Source organism: Harmonia axyridis, chromosome 4, assembly GCF_914767665.1.
Source record: "Harmonia axyridis chromosome 4, icHarAxyr1.1, whole genome shotgun sequence".
Classification (NCBI taxonomy): domain Eukaryota; kingdom Metazoa; phylum Arthropoda; class Insecta; order Coleoptera; family Coccinellidae; genus Harmonia; species Harmonia axyridis.
The window spans coordinates 22,541,190-22,568,172 of record NC_059504.1 but is presented as its reverse complement, the minus strand read 5'-3'; the positions used below and the strand labels follow the sequence as shown (position 1 = coordinate 22,568,172).

At 32.9% G+C, this 26,983-nt stretch overlaps 1 protein-coding gene across 2 annotated transcripts in view; it reads right to left on the bottom strand.

Annotated features, from left to right (window-relative positions):
• LOC123678246 (muscleblind-like protein) overlaps nt 1-26,983 on the bottom strand; it is a 440,933-nt gene that overhangs the window by 394,552 nt on the left and 19,398 nt on the right. The window contains exon 2 of one of the 2 annotated variants that reach the window (XM_045615156.1): nt 21,035-21,088. The exons of the other annotated variant lie outside the window; for it this stretch is intronic. The gene's annotated coding sequence lies outside the window, so the exon portion shown is untranslated. The remainder of the gene's footprint in view (nt 1-21,034; nt 21,089-26,983) is intronic. 2 annotated transcript variants of the gene reach the window in all.

Genomic DNA, 26,983 nt, shown 5'->3' with positions numbered 1-26,983 from the left:
TTTTGAATCACTTTCAAGCTTCGGCTAAAACAAGTGTAGCATACGGTCCTAATACACCTTTTCCAAATCAAAATTGATTTCAGAAAATATGAATTGGACTCGGGATTTGATAATTAATTAAATATTCTTATATCCAATATTTTTTCTGAATTATACTTTCCTATTCTGAAATACATGTTCCTTTTCCTGAAATTGAACTTTGACTCTCTGAACTACAATTGGAAAAGGTGTACTTAGTCCAACTCTGACTACAGAATCAAGTAAGTTTTTCGGAACAACCTGTAATGTTACAATTGTCCATGAGACTCTAATGACTAATTTCTAGTTATGGTTTGGCTTATTAGACAACAAAACTCCTACTCAGGTTTTTACAAATTCAATAAAATAAAAATACACAATGAAATATTTAAATAAAAACTTAACTTGAATCGGTTTTTAATGAATTACTGTGCTATTAGGATGGAACCTATTCTGTAAATGATTTTCAACCTTCAGAACACCAGATCTTATCAGGGAGCTATAGTACTCCAGGTATTCTCTCAGATTCAGGAATTAAAGTGGTTTAACGTACTGGGTTTTGCACCATAATTTGACCCCCCTTTAACTTTGTTACTAAAAGAGGTACGAAAAAATGTTTTCTAAAAAAGTTTCACGAAATCGAATAGTGTTTTTTAAAATGATTTCAAAAAATGAAATATATACAGGGTGGGCAACATATTGATAGCAACTTCATTTTTTCAAATGGAACACCCTGTATATTTTTCTATATTTGACTAGCTTTCTTTTCCCGGATTTCGAATATATAACATATGTTTGGTCTATTTCTCTCATTCTGAGTACCACAGAGTTTCAAATTTTCAAGAACCACCTGTCATGCTCAGTTCTCAGTTTTCAAGTGGCTGCGATACCTCAAAATGCTTTTTTTTGAGTTATATCGTTGGCAACGATATGATATACGTTTTTCACTATAAATTGGAATTGGATGATTTGGATGCAACTCCATATATTCTCCCCTTGTAGCTCTCTTATTTCTATTGTTCTTCACATAAAGTGAAAATATTACTAATTTTTTCTCTTTCTGTGTATGAAACGTATGATAACTAAAACAAGAGCATTTTGAATTATCGCAGCTTTCCACTTGAAAACTGATTACTTAGCTTGCCAGGTGGTTCTTAAAATTTGAAACTCTGTGGTACTCAGAATAAGAGAGATAGACTCTAAACATATGTTAACTACTTGTAAATCTCGACTAGCAATTTATAATTTGAAACAGAAAGGTTATCGGGTATGTAGTCAAATTGAACAATTTTAGCTCTTTATTGCTTCAGCCAAGCTTTCGGACAATAACTTCTTCAGGTCTACTGAAAATTAGATAAAGTTGTAAAAAACACACAGAAATCAATACAGCAGAACTTACATCAATGTGAGTCTTAAATGTCAAAAATATTTCAATGTCCATATATAATATGTAACATGCAATGAGGAGTTATAAGGCGTTTTTTTACAAATGATTCCCTCACTATAAAACGCCTTATAACTCCTCATTTTGTGACGTCACTCGTCCTCTGTTGTCGTTCCTCTCTGTGTCTCTTGTCTTTGTGTTTTTTCTATGTTTTTTACCTTTGCCATTATTCTTTCATATGTCTTTTAAGATTTGACACGTTGTTTAATTCTAGTGTTAAGATTCAGAAATGCATTCCTTGCATGTTACATATTATATTTGGACATTGAAATATTTTTGACATTCAAGACTCACATTGATGTAAGTTCTGCTGTATTGATTTCTGTGTGTTTTTTACAACTTTATGTAAGTTTCAGTAGCCCCGAAGAAGGACAAGTTATTGCCCGAAAGCTTGGCTGAAGCAATAAAGAGCTAAAATTGTTCAAGTTTGACTGCATACCCGATAACCTTTCTGTTTCAAATGTTTAAAATTTAAACATATGTTATATATTCGATATCAGGGGAAAAAGAGCTAGTGAAATATAGAAAAATATACAGGGTGTTCCATTTGAAAAAATGAAGTTGCTATCAATATGTTGCCCACCCTGTATATATTTCATTTTTTGAAATTATTTTAAAAAACACTATTCGATTTCGTAAAACTTTTGTAGAAAACATTTTTTTGTACCTCTTTTAGTAACAAAGTTGAAGGGGGGTCAAATTATGGTGCAAAACCCGGTACGTTAAACCACTTCAATTCCTGAATCTGAGAGAATACCTGGAGTACTATAGCTCCTTGATAAGATCTGGTATTCTGAAGGCTGAAAATCATTTACAGAATAGGTTCCATCCAAATAGCACAGTAATTCATTAAAAACCGATTCAAGTTAAGTTCATTTTTGAAAACACTAGTCGATTTCGGGAAACTTTTGTAGAAAACATTTTTTTGTACCTCTTTTAGTAACAAAGTTAAAGGGGGGGTCAAATTATGGTGAAAAACCCGGTACATACTATTCCAAATTCTGTATCTCAAGGAAGTACTTCTTGAAATTTTTCAATCCCAAGAGAGGTTTCTGTTGTTCTAATCCCACGGGATATGCGAGAATCCCGACCTCAGAGGAAAGAAAAGATAGAGGTGCCCTTAGAAGTAAATAGCGTTGTATTGTAATCAATTGCAACAGTATGATGATAAAGTGAGATAGGACAACAACAAACCTGCAAAATTGACAACTAGAGGAGCAGTAAACATTTCAGTGGCGTAGTCAATGGTTCTCTTACTGCCTCTTATTAAGTTTTCGGTGCTGAAATGTTTGCAACAAACATATGCATATTTCGGCAAATTGTTCATTTGCAATATTAATACGTGGCACCATATTTTGCTAAATTCTCTATTTGAAGGAAACCTACAAATGTTAACATTGAATTAAGTTTTCGATATCTCACAAATACTACGCCATAGACGAGATATATTCTACGCCTATGGACTCAAAACGTGAACTTACTTATGATAGGTTAGGTTTTCATTTCCGATGTTTTACACACCATACATGTTTTTCGAGTATTTACCATGATTAAAATTAACAATATGTAACTTAATATTCACAAACTTGTATGAAATAACGCCGATTACAAACGTGAAATTAAAATGAACAGTTAACCCTTAACGCACCTCTAGTTGACACGTGCAATAACAACAACAGAACCGTGTTGCCAAATCCTCAGAATATTCGCAAAACATCTATGCCACAGAACGGAGAAAAGATTACTTCTTCCTCAGAAAGGCAACGCAGTACATTAAAAGTGTTTGTAAACAAAAATGTTATAGCGATGTATACAAATGCTATAAGGCACCTCTATCTTTTCTTTCCTCTGAGATCCCGACACAATTCTCGGCGATAAATTAAATTCCAAATCTCAAATTAAACTAATAATGGCTAAATTTTAAAACAAGGTACGCATCCTTCCTGAAGTCTCGATAATTATTGAAAATCTTCCAGAAAATTCTCTCTAGACACGCGCATCCGCATTCCGACCGATGGCATACGATTAATTGACAAATTACCGCGTCTTCGAAAATTCCAGTAGCGTAACATGAATTGAAGCGTGCAAAATCGTTGCAAACCATCAAGTGGTTCATATCTGCAGCGTCACATTTATTGTGAGATTATTTTTTATTAAATGTTTCACAGCATGCAATACAAAAATGAGCAAATTATTATATTGTAAGAAGGATTGACTAAGAGGACATCAAATTATAAAGAATTTTAACTCTGGAGTCTTCACTAGGCATTTGATACTATAATTCACATTTGTTGAAATTTGTAACTTTTTTCAGAGATCTTTATTGGCTTAAAAAACGACTAACTTCACACAAGGTTTTTTATGATATCCATCTCATAAAATATAAGCAGATCACATAATGAAAAATCCGAAGAGAAATAATAAGGAAAAGTATTCACTATCGTTCAATATTCATAAAAAAATTGTTTTAATGACAACATTCAATGTTTCAGTAAAATACTTCACTTTACGGTCATTCCAAATTATTTTGTGAACTTTTTCGATTTTTTCTCCGTTGACCGCCTCTTTTGGACGTCCACTGCGTTCGCCGTCTTCGTTTCACCACGTTTAAACCTAGCATACCAATCAAAGATGTTTGATTTTTCTGGTGCAGACCCCGGAAACTCTTCATCAAGCCAAGATTTTGCTTCAACTGTATTTTTTCCCTTAAAAATGCAATATTTTATCAGCACTCGAATTTTTCTTTTCCATCTTCTTTCAAATAACGAAAGTAGCTACACTCACATCGCAATATCTTACAAACTAATGATCGGACTGCTGTAAAATTTTGACACGTATCGGTTGAAGGTTGGTACTAACTAAAAATCATACGGATTTAATACTAGCACCGCCATCTGTGCATCAGACCAGGGACTTTTCAATTGGCCTAATAGAACTGCCTACACATTTATATTAGACATAAACGAAGTGTATAAATTTACGCAAAAAAAGAGAAATATTCAGATCTTATTTCCAAAGTAGTGATTCCATCTCAAGTTAAGAAATTTATGTGAAAAATTCAATAGAAATGAAATGCCTTCATGGCAATTTGTGAAACAAATTTGTGAAACTGAATCATTATCGAAAAAAAACCCATTTTCATTCTCAAATACTCCATTTCCAATTCTAATTAAGAAAGCGTCAAATGTGATTGAGAAAATCAAATTGAATTTCAGAAAAAGAATTGAATATTATATGTATGTATATAAAATTGAAATTCACAAATTATGATCAATATTTTCCATTGATTTCATTTCAGAAAAGAGAATGCTCAGATTACGTTATGGATAATCTGAAAACAAAAACATCATGAAAAAGTTATTTCAGAAAGACCTGTGCATGATAGTGCAAGAGTTTCTACATTTGAGTTATTACCGCCAACGAAGTAAATGAGAGAATTTATAACAAGTCTGTTACTGTTCAAGCCCAATAATTTACGAAATATGAATTTCAAAAAAATTCCTACTTGGAAATTAATATCACAGGTTTTATGAGGTAATACAACTTTGGGTGAAATTTGTTGTCATCAAGGTGATAAATAATCTCAAGGCTTCAAATTCCATTTAATGTTCATTATTTTACTTCTTCTCTGAAAACTATAAATAAATAGGTCACGTTATAGAAAATCTGGAGAAAATCAACTGACAAAAAAGCTCATAATAAAGTAAATATATAAAATTGAAATTAACAAATTTTGGTCACTACTTTCCATTGCTTCCATCTCCAAAAAAAAAAAAAAAATGCACAAATCACATTATGGATATAATCTGAAAAAACAGTATAGAAAAATGATCATTGGGAAATCCTGTGTACAATAGTGTAGGAGTTGCTACATTTGAATTCTTTTGTTTCTTTATTACCACCAACAAACGAGCTAAGCAATAAAAGAGCTTTTGGTAAAGAATTTGTTACTGATCGAACTGATTCATTATCAAGAATAATTGAATAAAAAAAATCAAGAAATGTAATTGAAAGCATTCTTTGTGGCGTTTAGAATATTCTCACTGCGTTGGAGCGAAATAACGATATTGTTCATCTTTAAAAAAATTTTCTAGGAAAACTGGACGTATGTCAAATAAAATAATAACGCTCCAGTAATGTAAACTTATGGAAGAATCTTAATCAGGTAGCGAATTTTTGAAAACGGAATGTACAAGGTGTTTTTTCAACCTACAAATTTAATCTGAACTTATCATAATTCCCACCCTGTATTTTTGAAAAAGTGTTGGAATTATTGAAAGTAGACAATCATTATGTTCTACACTGAAAATTTCATCAATATTGATCAAGCCATATAAGGGTTATGAATAAAAGAAAAATCGGTCGAATCGGACAAATCACCCTGTAGACTCTCAAGAAAGGCCCCCAACCATAAACCGACCATGGTTTCGAAACTGCCTTGACTAGTGTAAACTTCTCCTAAAATCTGACGGTCTCCTCCGGAATCAGCCTGTATATCACTTAAGAAAAAAAATTGCCTGCAATGCTTTTTATTGCATCCATCTCAGAAGAAAAAAAAACAGTATGAAAACGTTATCACAGGAAGGTCCTGTACCTGTGCAGCAGTTACTACATTTGAGTTTTTTGTTTTGTTATTACCTCCAACAAACGAACGAAGTAAATGAGAGAATTTATAAAAAGTCTGTTACTGTTCGAATAAATTCATTCTCGAGATTACGAACCAATGAATTGAATGAACGAAAAATCGAAGAATATAATTTTAAATATGCGCTGCAGCACTGCTACTGAAGTGGTGTAAAACTTCAAGCCCAATAATTTACGAATTATGAATTTCAAAAAAATTCCTACTTGGAAATTAATATCACAGGTTATATGAGGCAATACAACATTGGGTGGGATTTGTTGTCTTCAAGGTGATTTATAAACTTCAAGCTCCAAATCTCATTCGATGTTTATGGTTCTGTTCTTTATTACCACCAATAAATGTCTACAATCGTTCGAAGTAAAATGAGAGAATTAATAAAAAATTTGTTACTGTTCGATTTAATTCTTTCTCAAGAATGATATCCAATGAATTGAATGAACGAAACTTCCAACAATATAATTTTAAGACTAGAATAACTAGGTCACGTTATGAAAAAAATGAAGAAAATCAACTGATAATTTCACAATGAAGAAAATCAACTGCCAAAAACATTCACAATGAAATTAATATATAAAATTGAAATTCTCAAATTTTGGTCAATAATTTCCAATGCTTCCATCTTCAAAAAAAAAAAGAATGCACAGATTATATTATGGATAATATGAAAAAACACTATAGGAAAATGATCACTGGGAGATCCTGTGGTCGATAGTGTAGGAGTTGCTTCATTCGTTTTTGGTAAAAAGTCTGTTACTGAAATATAAATTCATTCTCGAGAGTAATTGAATAAAAGAAAAATCATGGAATACCTATAATTGAAAGCATGCTCTGCGGCAATGCTTTTGAAAAGGTGTAATTTGACGTTCTCCGATGCACCCACAACGAATAACTGTTTGTTGTTATTCTTGGTGTAGTGAATTATAGATCTTTGCAAAAAGTTTGGTGGTTCGGAATTAGTAACAGCTCCGAAGAAGAGACAATAAACCGTTGGGGGAAATTTGTTGTCTTTATGTTGGCATAATTGACTAGAGATGACAAATTTCTTACAATGCTTTTTATTGCATCCATCTCTTAAGGAAAAACACACATTTAGTTATGGAAAATCTGAAAACACTATGGAAAAATTCAAACGGAAGGTCCTACTCACGATAGTGTAGGAGTTGCTAGATTTGAAAGTTTTTGTTCTTTATTACCACCAACAAATGTCTACAATTGTGAGTGACGTGCAAGTGAGAGAATTTGATAAAAATCTGTTACTGTTTGAATTAATTAATTCTCGAGAATACGATCCAATGATTCGAATGAACGAAAAATCGAAGAAAATAATTTGAAGTATTCACTGCAGCACTGCTACTGAAGTGGTGTAAAACCCTAAGCCCAATAACTTACGAATTATGAATTTGTGAAAAAATTCGTACTTGGAAATTAATATCACAGGTTTCATGAGACAATAAAACATTGGGTGAAATTTGTTGTCTTCAGACTGATATAAATAAATAAATAAACTTTATTCACCAAGTACAAATACTCATGAATAACCTTCCCATCAACATGATCACAACGGTTGTCAGTATAAATAATATATTTACATAAAAACGTGCATCAAACACTTACATAAGAGTTTATCATTCCAGAATTCCTCGATTGAATAATATGCTTTCTTCACTTAAATCTTATTCAGTTCTTTTTCCAATTTGGACCTTGTCATTTTTTTCTAAAATTCCGGTATTTCGTTATATATCTGTAATGCTTCATGATTACTACTTAACTGGGATGATGATACTCTTTGGTAGGGCACAACTAGTTTCTCTGCATTCCTAGTTGTGTAGCAATGATAATGTTCATTTCTTTTCAAGTCTTTTATATTATCATATACAGTATACAATTTAATTTATATTTTATATAGAGCTAAGGGTAAGTATGTTTTCATTTCGGAAGTGGTTTCTACAGCTATCTGTTATTCTGAGATCGCATAGAATGCGTATGGCATTCTGTTCATGTTTGATAAATATTCTTTTACATTCAGAACTTTGTGGCGGCTTCTCATAAAGCTCCACATAGCAACAATAAACACAGCACTCGGTGGCCTAGAGGTTAAGAGTGTAGACTCACTCTCCGAGATGCGACAAGGTGCCGAGTTCGAGTCCCGGCGGCTCCCGATAATAATAAAAAATTCCCCAAGCGTCTGTGACACGGCACACACAAATATACCAAAGTCTCACTGATGAGTCCGGTGTGTGTGCCAGGGACGATACGCATAAGTAGGCATATGTGAAATCCTACAACTTCTTCCCCAGAAAAGAATTCCATAAGTGAGCATACTATGAAAAAAATGAACTTGACGCCTCAAATTAAACTCAAAGTTTATTATTGTCTTCATCTCTGAAGATAAATAATCTAGGGAGAAAATCAAAAGATAAAAACATTCACAACGAAGTTAATATATAAAAATGAAATTCACAAATTTTGGTGGGTACTTTCCATTGCTTCCAATCAGAAAAATAATGCATAGATCACTTTATGGATAATCTGAATGAACAGTATAGAAAAATTGTCACTTGGGGGTCCTGTACTCGATAAAGTCGAAGTTGCTAGATTTGAATTTTCTTGTTTCTCTATTACCACCAATGAGTGAATTTAGTAAAAAATCTGTTACTGATCGAATAAATTCATTCTCGAGAATAATTGAATGAAAGAAAAACCAAGGAATATAATTGAAAGCATGCTCTGCATCAATGCTTTTGAAAAGGTGTAATTTAACGTTCTCCGATTCACCCACAACGAATAACTGTTTGTTGTGATTCTTGGTCTTAAGGCATCATTAGGCCCTTTCGGAATGATGAATTTTTACGAAAAGTTTAGTATTCATTAGAATTCAGTTGAGCACGTTTATTATTTATTACATTACACTTATTCTGAATCATCTATTGGATTGAAATATGAATCAATAAAAAATACTTACCCCAAACATACATTTTTTTTCCTAAAATATTTTTTATAAAAAAGTGTGGAGTTTTTCACACTTCCACAATAAATCTTCAAAAACAAATTCACCAAACCAACATCCACTCCAACCGAACTGCGACCCGCTTTTTTTTGCTTAGTACAGAATCCCAAACCTGAAAAGGTTGTGATTTGTATTTTTACATTTTTCAACAGGGCGGTAGAAACGCTTGAGCAGGCACTGGACCCCGATTATCCGATATTAATTTTTAGCATTCTGCAGAGTTGCAAAATGGGTATCTGCCTAGGGCAGCAGTTTAGCTAGCGACGGCCCTGACAATTCCTATGATGAAATAAAATAATAAACCACTGTGTTGGTCTCAGATAGCTTACAGAGAGTATTATATTAACTGGAATCTATCCGAGACTAATACATGTTCATTGATATCTCCAACGTGACTATGATACAATAAAAGAAGAAACCTCGACTTCAGAAATGTAGGTATGTATATGTTCACATTTTTTAGTAATGAGTAGTGAAATAAAGAATCAAATCATATATGGGTACGTATGCCATGCAGAACTTCTTTCAGAGATTGTGAGAGCTTTTTGCATGCAATTTTGTCAAAAATCGGTTGTTACACTGCCACCGATATGTTTCCTAATATTCAATCGAATAGTACAACATTGTTGTCATTCATCTTGGTTTTAATTGAACAGATTGTTTGAAACCACTTTGAATGATACTGAATGTTGACTATTTCCTACAACTTCGAATGCCGACCAGGACATAAAAAAAATTTGAACAGTGATTTGATATTTTGAAAGAGTCGAATAGTACAACATCGTTGTCATTCGTTTCGTTTTTAACTGAACAGATTGTTTAAAATCAATTCGAATGATGATTATGTTGACTGTTTCCTCCAACTTCGAATACCGACCAGGACATAAAAAATTTGAACTGTGAACAAATGGTCATTCTACCGTTCGCCTTCCAAATTCTATTGGAGACCAAGAAAAGGTTTGTCATTAAATTTGACCTGAAAATCTACTTTGAATGACATTGTATGATATATCGTTGAATTCAGCGTTAAAAGTTATTTCGAAAAATGTCATCAAATATGCAGGTCCGTATTGAAAAAAATGAGGTTGAGGTGGCCCAGAGAGTACGAAACGTTGGATACGAAATCTGATTACGTCAAATTGAGGATAATTTACTGTCGAATAAAAAATTCCTGTAACATTTTTTGATGATATTTGAAATTAAGTGGGAAAAAAAGAAAAATCAAAATGACATAATTTACTTTTCTTATGATATCTCAATAACCGGCTCTGATAATCTCGATTTGTTTGAACTGCTTGATAATGCTTCTATGCATGCCACTTTTTCTCCATTTGACCGACCTTCTAACTCTTATGGTTTAAAAGTTACCAATACAATCCCATTAAAAAAGTGGCCACCCTGTATAAATAAGTTATCTATGAGTATATAAATATATAACTATGTAAATAAATGAACATTTAAATATGTAAAGAAAAAAGTGAATAGCTAAATATATAAATATGTGAAAAAAGTGTAAATAAAAAAATAAATATCTATGTAAATGAACAGTCAATTATCTATGTAAATGAACAATTAAAATGTATAAGCAAGTATAATAGTGAATATATTAAATTTTTCAAGTAACCAAGTTTTTATTAAGAAATCGATTACCTTTTTTTCAGATTCCTGGTTCTCTTTCGAAACCTCCCCTATAGTTATACCCATACCCAATTCATTGCGAATGCTACAATATTTATCACAGTCTATCAATATATGCTTAACGGTAAGTACTTCATCACATTCTATACACCTGGGTTGGTTGAGCCCTCGTAGCATATAGAGCGAAGTTAGGTTTGTATGCCCTATTCTCAACCTAGTTAGAGAAACATCCTCCCTACGCTCCAGTATCAGGCAACTCTTCCTCTTTGCTGTAGTTGTTTTAATCCTCAGAGGAAAGAAAAGATAGAGGTGCCTTATAGCATTTGTTGACATCGCTATAACATTTTTGTTTACAAACACTTATAATGTACTGCGTTGCCATTCTGAGGAAGAAGTAATCTTTTCTCCGTTCTGTGGCATAGATGTTTTGCGAATATTCTGAGGATTTGGCAACACAGTTCAGTTGTTGTTATTGCACGTGTCAACTAGAGGTGCGTTAAGGGTTAACTGTTCATTTTAATTTCACGTTTGTAATCGGCGTTATTTCATATAAGTTTGTAAATTTTAAGTTACACATTGTTAATTTTAATCATGGTGAATACTCGAAAAACATGTATAGTGTGTAAAACATCGGAAATGAAAACCTAACCTATCATAGGTAAGTTCACGTTTTGAGTCCATAGGCGTAGAATATATCTCGTTTATGGCGTAGTATTTGTGGGATATCGAAAACTTAATTCAATGCTAACATTTGTAGGTTTCCTTCAAATAGAGAATTTAGCAAAATATGGTGCCACGTATTAATATCGCAAATGAACAATTTGCCGAAATATGCATATGTTTGTTCCAAACATTTCAGCACCGAAAACTTAATAAGAGTCAGTAAGGGACCCATTGACTACGCCACTGAAATGTTTACCGCCCCTCTAGTTGTCAATTTTGCAGGTTTGTTGTTGTCCTATCTCACTTTTTCATCATACTGTTGCAATTGATAACAATACAACGCTATTTACTTCTAAAGGCACCTCTATCTTTTCTTTCCTCTGAGTTTTAATCTCTTTTAGTTTTGCGTTACTCTGGTTCCATTCGTCTTGCCATTCAAGCATGAATTGTTCTTTATAATATTTTTTAATGTCGTTTTGATCGATCATAATCACATCACAAGTTCTTTGGGTGGTGGCATCTCTGGCTGCCTTATCTACAGCCTCATTTCCAGGTATCCCAGTATGAGCTGGTGTCCATACAAAAACAATATCTTCTGCTTGCTGTCTTAGCCACGAAAGAGAAGCATGAACCTGGTTGGTCACGCCATCAGAGTCAAAGGGGTTTTTGATTCTTTCCAAGGAACTCAGTGAGTCAATACAAATTACGTGACATGATCTGTTAGATATATCGCAATATTTCAAAGCCTGCCATATGGCGTGCATTTCTGCCGTGAAAAAACTGGAGGTTGGGTGGAGAGTCCATAAATGAGGTGTACTATCGACAAATATAGCACATGCAACACCATTTTTGGTCTTGTATAAATTATGTTCCAGTTTTCCTGGTATTCAGATATTATTGACAACAATTATTCACATTTCTCTCAAGTGGCCATTTAATCTTCCGCAGAATGCACCCAAAGATGGTGCCGTCTTAATTCTCTCTGGGAGACCATTATACAAACGAACATCATCATAGAACAAGGACTTCTGTGAAGAAGTTGTTCTCACTGTGTAGATATTGAAGTTTTTTGCTGACCGAATATTGTAGTCATAAAAATGTCCTCTTCTTTCTGAGAAATCTTTCAGATATCGTGGTACAAGATCATGCTCTATCTTGTGAATTAGGGTTAGATTGGCCTTTTTGATATATTTTTCCACAGGTAACTAGTTCAATTCATTATACATGACTACTACAGGCGTGAACTTACTGCATCTTAGGATTATTCTCTTGAACTTGAAGTCTAGTTATATCTCCTTGTGTACATGATCTCAGCAGTGCAGAACAATAATTAAAATGGGGCAAAATGATTGTATTGAAGACCTGTCTCCTTGTCCTCTCCGACAAAAAGGCAGAAATACGAGCAAAAAATGAATTCTTCTTCCCTAATTTACTGCACATATAGTAAATATGCAGAGAAAAACTCAACTGCGGATCCAATACAACACTCAGATATTTAATCTCTGAGACATATTCTATATTCACTTCATTAATACATACTCTCAAATTCGATTCAGAATAGTAATTTACGTAACAAGTCCGGAAAATAGGTTTTTTTGGACGAATAGACAAAATTCCAGGACGAGCATAAGCGAGTCCTGGAAGTTTGTGAGTCCAAAAAAAACATTTTCGGGCGTGTTGCGTACAATATTTTTGCGGCAACCATGTAAAATAACACTATCGCTGCTGCTTTACATATTTTATTGCGATTGCGATCAAAAAACATGCAAATTTTTGACAACTAATTTCATATGAACTGTCATCCGTTATCTCGGTTGCTATGGATTCTATGATTCTTTTCCGGCCTAGTCCGGGAAGTACGTACTTTCCGGACTAGGCCGGGAAATGCTACTTTCTCAGAGAAAAAGCGTCCGGGAAGTGAGCACTTCCCGGACGGTTGCCGAAAAAATTTTTTACAATCTGATTTTGAACCTAAAACGATACATTTTGTTTTGAAAGTAGTCATCTCCAAAAAGTTCCTTCCTACCACACATAAAACTGTGTCATCAGCAAACAAATTAACAAATGACTTCTTCAACACTGTATCTAAATCATTGACATAAACTATAAGAAGCAGAGGACCCAGAATGCTACCCTGCGGTACACCTAACCTACTGTCAATTTTTTCTGAACACCTATTCTCTATTTTTGTTCTGTTATATCTGAAACTCGAATAATCTTCAATCCAATTTAAAACCAATCCCTTAACAATTCCTTATTTACAATTTTTGCATGTCCTTTAATATATTCAGGATCCTTCACGAAAATTTCAAGAATCATGTTCATGAAAATTAGTACAAATATCGACATTTCCCTTTTTTGGAATTTATGATTTTTTTTTATGGCTTGAATATGATGCCTTTTTCAAACTAAATTAAGCCTGATGCAATGAAATATCAAAGCAGTGTGCTTATTTTCGAAGAATATACGTAGCGTGATAACACTTCAAAATCTACCCAAAGCTTACAATTGTGACCATTCAGAAGACTGGAATCTGCAGGTAAAATCTGAAAAGAGCGATATAGAAGAACGAAAAAATGAGGTAGAATATAAAAAATTAGAACGAATAGAAAAAATTGAATTCGACTCAAAATTTGTCATCAGTGAGTCGAACTTTACTATTATTATTACTATTATAGTTTCAATCCATGCCCGGCTCAAAATTCGAAAATTGGCCGATTTTGTGCAGAATTCATAAAACGATATATTTAGGGAACGAGCGCACAAATATAGGGAATTGAGAACGCTTCACTGTATGATGATATTCATTAAATAGAAAATCTCCCCTGAATATTGATGATAGGCTATTTACTGCACTGCTAACATCTCTGAAATAATGATGTGTTGACTTAGCTCCAGGGATAGATTCAGATGTGAATGAACTCAAAATAAAGGTTTTATTAATCACCATAGGTATTTTGGGCTACACGAAGGATTAACTGGGTCAGAGAAACTCATCACCGCCATTTCTGTGATTTATGCAACAAGTTGATGAAAATAGCAATGTGTGCTTTGGAGTGATATTGCAATTTAGAAAATCAATCGACGAGATATACAACATCTCCTTATATTCCCAGTATTATACATAATATTCATATAACCATTATAAATATAGGTTATAGAGGGGTGAGTCATTGCTTCTGGTTGTGCAATGTGAATAAAAATATATCAGAAATTAGAACGATAACGAAAATTTGGGTCTTGTTCAACAGTTATTGCACTGAAGAAAAAACATAATAATTTGTTATGATACAGAGTTTACTAATATGAGAGTACATAATAATCTATTCTCGATTCTAAAAACCATGAAAAAGTTTTTTATGGTATTAGGTCAATTCCTGTTTCATTTCGAATGGTAAAATTTACTTCTGAACTACATATATGAAATATTCCAATTAAACTAGTAGGTTCTAAAATATAGAGGGTGTTTCTAAATTTAGTATAAAAAGTTCAGGGGCGTATTATTCAGGTCAAAATAAGACTTCTTCTTTCATAAACATGTGTTCGAACTACAGTGCGTTAAAGTTTCATGCTTTTTTTAGTTATTTCTTCATTGCTCTTTCAGTTATTGAGATATTGAAATCAAATATGAAATATAGATTACGTTTCAAGGCTTACATCAACCAGTATGCCGAGTGATTTTAACAAGAGAAATATTTTTCGGGGATCAAGCCCTTTTTCACGCATAAAACTGACTGAGTAATTGTAACAAGCTACAGGGAGATATTTTTTCAGGGGTCATTTCCTTTTTCGCCTCATGAACTTTTTTTGAAGTACGGCGCTGGTGGATTCCAACATATGGAATGAATTATATATTTTGTTCATACATTTTTCGTCTTCTGTAATTTTTACGCATCTCCGATCCCTTTCGAGAAAAAAGTGAAATATTTTTTTCAATTCGCTCCATTGAATTAAAATTTTTATCAAAAGGGTCCCATTATCTTAATAAAAACAAAAAAATCGACGTATTTGGTTTGTGATCTGAATTAAAGCTCCCTAGAAAAATAATAAACCTAACGAACCTATATTTCAAATTTGATCTTGATATCTCAAAAACTGAAAGAGTTATGAAGAAAATACTAAAAACATCTAGAAAATTTAACGCTCTGTAGTTCGGTAACGAGGCGTTTGTGGAACTTACACTTATGGAGATAAAAAGTCTAATTTTGACCTGAAAATCACTTGAAATAATGATACTGAATTTTGGAACACCCTGTATTTAGAAATAACGTATGTCTCAAAAGTTTTGGTACAAATCTCTTCATACAGTTTCATTAATAAATTATGGTTTTACGGCAATTTTTCGAAAAAGGTTTGAAAAAAAATTTAAAAAACAACAACATTTTTATTTTGTTTCTAATTAAATTCACAGGTCCGTGGACTTCAAAAGTACACAGTATTCTGGGTACATCTCGGATCAAGCTGTTTGAACATCCGCCGTCTTAATTGTTGCTTAACTTTGAGTTTTTATAAGCGGTGACCCGAGCAACAAGGAAATAAATTATTGAAAAAAACATACAACTGCACATTTTATCATAATAGAAAAGATTTCTTGAGTTATTGTCGTTTTTTTAATTATGTGTTTTACAACAAGCAAAAAATATTCTTTATTTATGTATAAAAGTCATGTAATTTGAAAGAATTTTTCAGTTTTAATATATAATATATCGTAAAAAGTTAAAATAATATTCGAAGACAAAATAATTTGTGGAAATGAAAAATAAAGCAAAAATTTGATTCGTGACAATAGCAAATATTCATTTCTGTGTCTTTTCAAAATAGTTGCATTTAGCCAAAGTACCCAATTTTTAGTACTACACAGAAATTTTTTCAAGATCTAATTAGTCGAAAACGGCCCATGATAGGAGAAAAAAAAAAAAGATCAAATATTCTTCAATGAACGTTCAAATTACTTTTAATTCAATTTAAGTTCTTCAAATTTCTGGCATTTTTATGGAATATAATAATAGTCATTATGCAGAAAATGAAAAATTTGAATATGAACTAAAAACTATATTCCAAAAAATCATTGCCTTCGATAAAACCATTATAATATATAATATAACCGAAAAATCTTTTTTTTATGGATTTTCAATAGCCTGTATCTTTTCAACTGAGCTGAATCGAAAGAAATGGTTAAGGAAAAAGTGTTTCTTTTGACCTCAGAAATATATGTACAAGTCAAAGACTCGGCCTGTACCCGTGTTATTCGAAAAATTCAGAGTTCCCTCCCTTTTGGAGAGTAGTATATTTGAGACTAATACATCAAAAAGAACTACATACATACTTTCAAACAAAATGCCTCAAAAAACTACCACATCAATAAGCAAATTGAATGAATAGAGATCCCAAGTACCTGCTAAGTTACCCATAAAAACAATTAGGGTTCTCTCATATCGGTGATAACATCTTTGTTTAATTTTTCAATGTAAACATTGATACCTTCTCATTACATTGACAAATATAATAACTTGAACTGCTGTTTACTTTCACATATGTATAATCTTTAGCCGAATATGTGCATAAGCGGTTCGAGTTTAACAACGTTATATCTACTGTGTACTCTTACAACATCGTCAGCTCCAGAGTTTGTCATCCGAATGAATATCTCCCAGGAAAATGACCATAAAAATGATTATTTCATAATTGCAACCTCTGTAAATTAACCGAAATTGTATTTTCAAGTGGGCATGTTGATAACCCTTTGAAAATATATTCCTAAAGGTCGAAATGGACGCAGAGACAAATAGAAGAGCAAAAAATACTTTTTTCGAAATTTGATATCAAGATTTCAGGTGCGTATTTTTCAGGTCAAAATAAAGGTTTTTTTCTGCATAAACATCAGTCAGCAAAAACTTCGTTACCGAACTGAAGCGTTAAAGTTTAAAGATATTTTCTTCATAACTCTGTCAGTTTTAGAGATATTAAATTAAGATCAAATTTGAAATAAAGGTTACGTTTTAGGATTCAAATCGTCAAGTAAATCGAGTAATTGTAACAAGCAACAGGGTGATATTATTTCAGAGGTCATTCCCATTTTCACCTCATGAACTTTTTTTGTAGTATTCCGCTGAAGGATTATAACATATGAAATGAATTTTATATTTTGTTCATAAATTTTGTTGTCTCTTGTAATTTTAATTTTTCTGCGATTGTTATCAAGATGAGAGTGAAGTCATTTTATACAATTCCCTACATTTAATTAAATTTTTCAACAAAAGTTAGGAACCTTTTACATAATAATAATAAAATAATAATAATAAATTGCCTTTATTAAAGGAAAAAATACATATCAGCGGAGTTTAGCATAGCTACTGTTATGGATCGACTATTGTTTTATAATTTAGAATAGTATAAATTGTGATTTCAAATTTAATATGAAGATCCTATAAGGTGTGTGAATGAGTCTTTCCCGTTTTTTTTCAAATTTTGAGCCTTTATTGTGAAAAAATAGTTACAAATGAATTATTGAAAGTATTGGCCATCGCTAGCTACAACTTTTCCCCATCTTTCTGGCAACATACGAATCCCGTTGCGAAAAAATTCGACCGGTTGGGCCTCTATCCAGTCATCCACCCATTTTTTGGCTTCCTCGTAGGAATGGAAGTGCTGGTCAGCCAGGCCATGCGTCATCGATCTGAAGAGATGGTAATCAGACGGAGCAATGTCTGGACTATACGGCGGGTGGGGTAGGACTTCCCATTTGAGCGTTTCTAAGTATGTTTTCACCGGCTGTGCGACATGTGGGCAAGCATTGTCATGTTGCAAAATAACTTTGTCGTGCCTGTCGGAGTATTGTGGCCGTTTTTCTCGCAGTGCGCGGCTCAAACGCATCAATTGTCGTCGATAGACCTCGCCTGTGATCCTTTCATTCGGTTTCAGAAGCTCATAGTAAACCACACCTAGCTGGTCCCACCATATACAGAGCATGAGCTTGGCGCCATGAATATTTGGCTTGGCCGTCGATGATGATGCATGGCCGGGTAGTCCCCATGATTTTCTTCGCTTCTGATTATCGTAACGGATCCACTTTTCATCGCCAGTCACGATACGATGCAGAAAACCCTTTCTTTTATGTCGCTGAAGCAGCTGTTCGCAAGTGAAAAAACGCCGTTCGACGTCTCTCAGCTTCAGTTCGTACGGCACCCAATTTCCTTGCTTTTGGATCATTCCCATGGCTTTCAAACGCTTGGAAATGGTTGTTCGGTCAACTCCCAATGCTTCAGCAAGTTCTTCTTGCGTTTGACACGAATCTTCATCAAGCAAAGTCGCAAATTCTTGATCTTCAAAGATTTGCGGCCGCCCGGAACGCTCCTTGTCTTCCACGTCGAAATCGCCACTTTTGAAGCGTCGAAACCATCCGCGAACACTTGAATCATCGACACAACCTTCTCCATAAGCTTCCTGAAGCAACCGATGCGCCTCGGCAGCAGATTTCTTCAAATTGAACCAATAAAGTGAAACTTCCCGCAAATGACGTCGACTCGGCTCAAATTTCGACATTTTCACGATTTCAAAAATTTATGATGCGAAAAAATTTCAACTAATGTGTTAGTGTGGAATTGTTGACAGATGAATAAGCTTTGATTATGACATATGTAACCATTAAATACTCGCACAGTATTGGTGGCGCCATCTCTTACAAAAAACGGGAAAGACTTATTCACACACCTGATATTAAAAAAAAATTTGACTTTTCAATATAATAAAAAAATATAAGAAACTCGTTCTTAGTTCGGTTCACAAAAAATTCTGTAGAATCAACAACCTATCTAACCTACTCTTAATTAAAATTAAAAAATTATATAACAATCAAACAATAAAATCACTCATCTTGAAAAAAATTCTTGAATTCAATTCTTAACGACTACAATTTTTTGAGTAAAAATAATCCATAACACTACTTTCTCTTAACCTCAATAAAATTATCAAAATAAAAATTTGTAATAACAAAAAAAGGGACAATTCTTGAGAAAAATACGATAAACTAAAGACACCTTTCATCACAATTAAAACCATAAACTCTACGTATTTGCCTTTTTGTTCATTTACTTTTGTTTTCATTTTCAAAATTGGAATACAAAGTGTCTCAAAAAAAAACCTTATTTTTAAATGACTGCGTGAACGCAACGACTCGGATGCACAAGAGGTGAATCTATCGGAAGCCTGACTCTTGGGAATTAAGTGGCTTGGGGTTTTCTTGGGAGCGAATCGTGCGTTGTGCGAATTTTTCAAAAATGGTAATTCTGCGACTATAGCACGAAGACATTTCCTCAATATTCGAGGTTTTCATCAATTATATGATGGGCCAAACTGCAGAATTTCCCGTGCTATAACCAAAGAACATGGTTCCAGCAGGATGGAGCATTTCTACACATGTCCAATGTTTTTCTGTCACGAGTTCTTGACAGGCAAATGAATCTCTAGGAAAGGTGACATTCATTGACCCCCCCAATACCTGATTCAACGCCTATAGAATTTTACCTGTGGGATTTTTTCTTTAAATCTAAAATTCACGTTGGTAAATCAACTTCCCTGGTCTAATCAAAACAGAATATTTGCCATAAAATGAGAGCCATCAAGGAGAATAGTTGCCTAGTCGCCACATGGACTTTTTTTGTAGATAAAATGAATGTCGTGAACGAAAGAGTAGACATTTATTTTTAGGAAATACATTCCCAAATGTGTATTTTCATAATTAATGAACTTTCTTTGGGACACCTTGTATTTGTCGATTTAAAATAGCTGAAAATCTACAAATAACGCTAAATAACCTCTGGTATTCGCATGATATGATTTTTTCTTTCTCCATATCAAATTTTCATTTCTAGACGACCATTTTCAGTCGATAAAAAGCTAATTAGATATCGTGAATGAAATCGAGTCAATGAACTACATGAATAATGCATAATTTGTTCGATTTGCCAATTCACGTCATTAGTTTTTTGACATAGTACTTTTTTCAATTTTCTTAATCCTTATCCAAATTACAAATAAAGCTAAAATTTTAAATATTTCATTGCGATGGCCTGAAATGAGATGAAAAATTTAAGTACACATCGATCACCTTCGTGTTTATCTATTAACTGAATTGATATTTAATTCACGAAAGAAAGTTGATCCCGTGGATCTTATGGGTCGAACCATCCCTAAGGCGTTTTTTGGAACATTCACGTAAACTTTTTGTAGAAGTTTCCATCGAAAGGTAACCCTCAAAGTTCTAAGTATTGTACATTATTCAATGACAATCCAGTGAATAATGTATACTGAGGGTCAAATGAAAATATTTGAGTGTTTCGATGTAGGAAGAAATAAAATTAAAGCCTTTGTAGCCGAAGGCATGTTTGGTAAAACCGTCTTATGCCAGTTTGGCCAGTGCTGGGCAGGAATGGTATCTGGAAAAGTAACTGCTCTAGTTCTCAAAGAAATAATTTGACTATTTGAATTTTCAACCAATATTTTTAGCGTAAAAAATGATATTCACGTTTATTAAAAAATACAATAAGATAAAATATTTTGAGTCTCCATTATACATACCTTCGTAAGAATTAATTATTAATAATATTATAACAGTACTTACTCAAGATGCAGTTATTATTTTATCATCTTCAGAATGTAGAACGACCTCTAGTTTCTGAAAATGACAATAACATTGGTGAAACATGGTTAATCGCAAAAAAATATTCACACTCAAGAGAAAGGTTTTCTCAATCTTAAGTGTTAATGATTTTTCCACAGAATCTTCAATTTGAAAAAAAATATAAGGAACCTAATTATATTTGTTGAAAACATAAATGAATATAATATATTTAACAAGAATAGAATAAAATATAATGCATTTATATTATTATCATACAGGCTGTTTGAATGGGAAACGGAAATACGAAACTCAAATAGAGTACACCGAGGGGGTTCTAGTTATTAATTGGCTCTGACTGTCTTTGTTACAGAGATACAGGAGTTTTTAATACTCACTCATTTCATCCTGGGGTTATATCAAGCTGACCACCTGTATATTTTATTGATATTTGGAACACATGGAACTTATTCAATGATGAAGTTGTGTTTTAAATGACTTTCAATAATAAATGATCGAAAATATTGAATCTCTAATTGTTTTAAGATTACCAAATAATTTTTGAATTATTGTTTATTGTTCAAGTACTTACATGTAATTAATAAAAAAAGTCACACCCCGTTTGTAGATAATTTTAAATTGATAATGCTCGAAAATTGTTTCTTGTTTCAGTTATATAATTGAAAAGAATAAGGTAAAATTTGTTCTAATTTAAACAGTTAACTACATAATTTCGAAAACAACCAATTAAACAAAACAAACATGAATACTAAATAATAAATTGAAAGTTTGGACACAAATCCATAGGTTATGTATTTGTTCATGGAAATATCTACAATTCATATTTTACTATGGAACATAAAAAATAATAACAAGCAATATAAATTTCGAATTTTGTACATAAAGTAGGCGTTATTTTGTCCTTATTACAAATAGTTCAGCACCGGAAAATAAACAATGAATTGGTCTGCACCTTTAGAGAATAAAGCTGATGTATTTAGATTTTTTTTGTTAATTTTGAATTATTATGGATTCAATGGTCACGTATAAATACCCACTTTTTGGAATCCAAGTAACCATGAATTCCACTTGAAAGCTCGTGCAATAAAAGTGTCTCGGCAGAAATCTAAAGCACACGTTTCAATTTAGTTTTTTGTTCTCTTCTCGAATATGCACACAGATATTCAAAATTCCGATTGAAGGTTATTGTTTCGAGGATACAATCTTTTCGTATTTATTTGTAGCCAGACTAGGTTGTTGCTTTTGAGTATTGAAAAATGAATTTGAGCATTAAATAAGAATCACGTGTGCCAAATATCAATAAAATATAAAGGGAGGTTCACTTGTTATGACTCCAGGAAGAAATAAGTTCAATTTATATGTGTCCGAAGCACAGAATTTTCCAAATGCAAGAAAATCTAAGAAGGGCAGAATTTTTGTAGGGTGTCGAGTTCGTTGTAAAAAGATTCATATTTTGCATTTCAATAAAAATATCGATTCCATCCAAAACAAATGAATATTTGAATGGTATACAGGATTAGAACTATTTAGAGGGGCACTACAGAGATATCAAAAACCGTTAGAGATACAGGGTGGCTTAAATTACAAAAAAGTAGAATTATTTAGGGATAAGTGTGTTGGTGTTAACAGATCCAAAATACCTGGCATGGTTCCCGGACATATTGAAAAAACTGAAAATCGAGATTTTTTTCTGTATAACTCATTCGTTTCTGGAAATAAAAATTCCCAAAAATTCGGTTAGAATATAGAGATTCTAATGGATCGTCAGTTTATTTTTGTTTGTTTTCCATTGCTTCAGAGATGCGATAGTCACTTTTTTTTTCTTATGGACGCCATATTGGTTCACTCTATGAGGTGATAAAGAAAAATAATACGAATTCAACAATGTATCACAGTCTACAAAAATATCGGGTCTAGGTACGCAAATTTGAAGAGTTGTTATGTGAAATCATCACTTAACTAACGCATTTCTGAAACAATGGAAATCTGAAGACATCATTAGTATCTCTATATTGGATGGCTATAAATCAAATTTCGTGAGGTTATCTCCAAAAACAAATGAGTCATACAGAAAAAAAAAGAAAATCTCGATTTTCAGTTTTTTCGAGATATCTCGGGAACCAATGGAGATATTTCGGATCTGAAACACCCCTGTCTTTCTAAAGGTTTTCGATATCCCTGTAGTGGCCCTCTAAATAGTTCTAACCCTGTATATCGAAAGGAAAAAAACGAATCTTCCAAGCATGCCTTCATTATTTCCATATGTCTTTTTTCATTTCCTACAGAAATTCATTCCAAGAGTATGATGAACGACATTGTGTTGACGTAACATGTAATAATTGAATTCATTTTTTTGTTTTTCTTTTTTTTTTCATCAAATATTCTCAGATTGAGTGAAAAGTATCTTCATGACAATTTGTTACATCTAAAAGGAAATCGGACAGAAGGTATGATGTAAATCAACCATAATATGAATTAATTATGTGAAGAGATCGCAATGGAGCACATAATGACCTCGATATAGAAATTACCAATTAAGTCGATTTCCAAAGTTTTACTACCCCATAAAACTGACAGAATCAGTACAGCATCCTGGTCATTAGCACCTGCACCGGCTAAATTTCGGTGAATTACAATGAACACTGCACCACGCATTTGAATGCAGGAATAGCAATCATAACCGTTGAACATAACACATAAATCATGCTGATATGTTGGTGCCTGATCTGGAATGCGTTGTCCTGTTTTGCGCCACGTGGTGCAGATGGGAATGAAGTCTGTCCCGGATATATTGACTTTCTGATAGTGCACGGTTTTCCAATATTCTGATTGGGAGGATAGCGTAAGACGCATTCTTGATTTAAAATATGAGGTTATCGAAAAAAAAAATTGAGTAAAATTGTCGTCATGAAGGATAAACCCGCATTACAACTTCTTTGGCAAGTTCACACGCTACCAAAATTAGGACGCATACTGCAGTGCGCCAAATCAAGTTGCATCGAAGAGTTGTATATCTTTATACGAATGGATTCACCAGCTTTTTTATCACCATAATTCGTTACTACAAGATCACAATGAAATAAATCTTTGAATTTCGATTCTTGTTGGTGGTAATAAATTATTTTCACTGAATATCTAATTTCAGAACAAAAGTTAATGGAACATGTTCTTTTTTGAGCTGAATTTATTAACAATGGACTAAATTAGTGATGTTGATAATACTATTTTTGACACGATAGAATCAAAATATAGAGCAAAACTGATAAATGAGTGAAAAATTTTTGAAAATCCATCAATAAATGACTGAGAAAAAGATTATTTAAATTTACGTATTTTAGCGCGGAACGTCTTTGGTCTGTGACGTCACGGCTCTTGCCTGTGATCGCTACACCATAAATTACGTTTGAATACTTAGCCGCGCCAAGGCTTTCGCGCCGTTTGTAGTTGTTCAGTGTAGTTTTAACTCGAGTTTTGTTTTTATGTCACCATAAAAAAAAGGCTTCGTGAAAGGACAAAGTGAAAATTTGCCTAAAATAGATATATTCGCAGTGATGGAGTTTTTTTCTTCAAATCCATCTTATGTCAGTGCAGAAATAAAAGGAGTTAAACTTTTCAAGTAAGTATCTACTTTTGAGTTCGCTTCATCATGGTTCAACTTATAAAGATGATTTATTTAAAAAACGTATCATAAACAGTTTGTAGTTGAGTACTGGTTGTTGAAGTCTATCAATGGCAAAACATATTTATGTGAGGAGTAAAAAGTAAAAAGAGAAAAAAGTAATTTATATGTATGTATATAGTAAGTTATTTCAACCATCGTTTAACGAAAAAAACACGACACGAACGGCACAAGTGATTGTACACCAATGAATTCGTAAGCACTCTGCCAATACCAGTCGTCTAGTGTGTGACGTCACGACACTTACACGTACTATGAAATTATTCTTCCAAGCGCAACTTCAAAGTCCCATAACTTTTTCATTTCTAGAGATATTTCAATGATTCTTCCACATTTTTGTTTCATTTCACTTAAATTTTCAGAATTAATCCTTAACAAAAAAACGAAAACTAGTCCGATTCAAAAAAGCATTCCAGCAATAGGTAAGAACTCAGAAAATGAAAAAGAAAATGACGTAAAATCGGGATTTTTGAGCTCTCATTAATTCATGCACCAATTCCGACACGAGAGACCACAGAACTTTTTGTAGGTATATCCAAGAGTGCAGTTTCCGCGTCAGTGCTTTGGATTTTTTCGGAGTATTGAAATAAATTTCAAATGAAACATCTGCAGATCATATTTTATTCTTGCATGTCTTCAGTGGATGTAATAAAACATGTGCACTTTTTGATCCAAGCAAGATGAAAAGACATGGCAGCACCCTAATGGAAAAATTGTCACCGGTTAATTTTTCTGAATTTTTAATATGTTGTGAAATATGACCTCTTGAACAAAAAAAAGTCTATCGGTCCAACTCAATCCTTTGACTAAATTTTATCGCAACTGTTCATATATACCCTGTATATCAAGAGGGACGGCCGTTATTACAAAAGTTGTCAAAAATTTGTATACAATGAAAATTTCGTAAAGAGTAACGGTAAGAGACACGTTAACTTTCATTTATTGTTATTTTGTCATTGTAAAATGGAAGAAATTGTGTCCCAAAATCGATGCTCACTAAAGGCATCTCAAGAACCATCTAAATTGTAAATGAATAAAAATAACTGTAAGACTTAAAATATAAATCTTCAAGGACTGTTGCTTTCTTTTTTCGGAATAATTAGTTATCAGAAAGCAGATCATAGAAATCTTGATTCGTTCTCGAGAAACAGGGCGTTTCTGAAAAAAAAACTTTGTATTATAGTTAACCCCCTCTTTTCGCAAAAATGATTGGACTATATGGAAAGAATAGAAGTTTTGAAACGTGACATCCAAATTGACCAGTATAAAATATTCATAGAAGCATATTGAGTCATATGTCGGTTTGACATTTATCATATAAATAGAGTACAAATTATGACAATTGATTAACCGCATTTGCGGAAAACTTCCGAAATATTTTTGGTATTCGCATGACCGAAAATGAAATTATTAATCTGTCCCGATATTTTATTATTAGCGGAACGCTCCAGCGCTGCATGTACCTTTTTCACCGTGTGATAGAGCGATAGTTCAACGTGTAATCAGTTTCTGGATTAGCATGGGGCGTCCTGGAATTACAAAGCTTCCAATTTCTAGAGAAATCATATCATTTGGCGCTCAACGCGGGGCTCGATAGTAATAAAATGATCATTTTTTGCCAATTTGGTTGAAAATATATTTCATATGAATTATATTGAACAGTTATCAAAAGGCTCATTCTAAGATTAGTCAAAATTTTAATTGAAAATGACAATTCGATATTTGTTTATAATTCACTAAATAAAAAAAAAGAATAGATGAAATAAAGATAAATAGAGTAACTAAAATTAATACCAACGAGATGTTGTTACAATTTATGGTGAAATTCAAAGGAGATATCATTGGGAAAATAGAACAACAAAACAATAGATTAGAAGAACACATCGAGATAACGAGGAAACAAAACAAGAAAAAGAAATGTCAGGTAGAAATTTGAAAAAAAGTATTCGAAGTTGGAACGAGATTCTGAGATTATAAATAGTGTACAAAACATGAAAATTGAAATATAGATTAACCGCATTCGCGAAATATTTTTGGTATACGCATGACTCAAAATGAAATAGTAATCTGTCCCGATATTTTTATTATTAGCGAAACGCTCCAACGCCCGCATTTACCTTTTCCACCGTGTGATAGAGCGATATTTCAACGTGTAATCAATTCCTGGATTAGTATGGGGCGTCCTGGAATTTCATAGATTTCATATTTTCGAGGAATCATATCAAATGTCGCCCAATGGCGATAGTCATAAT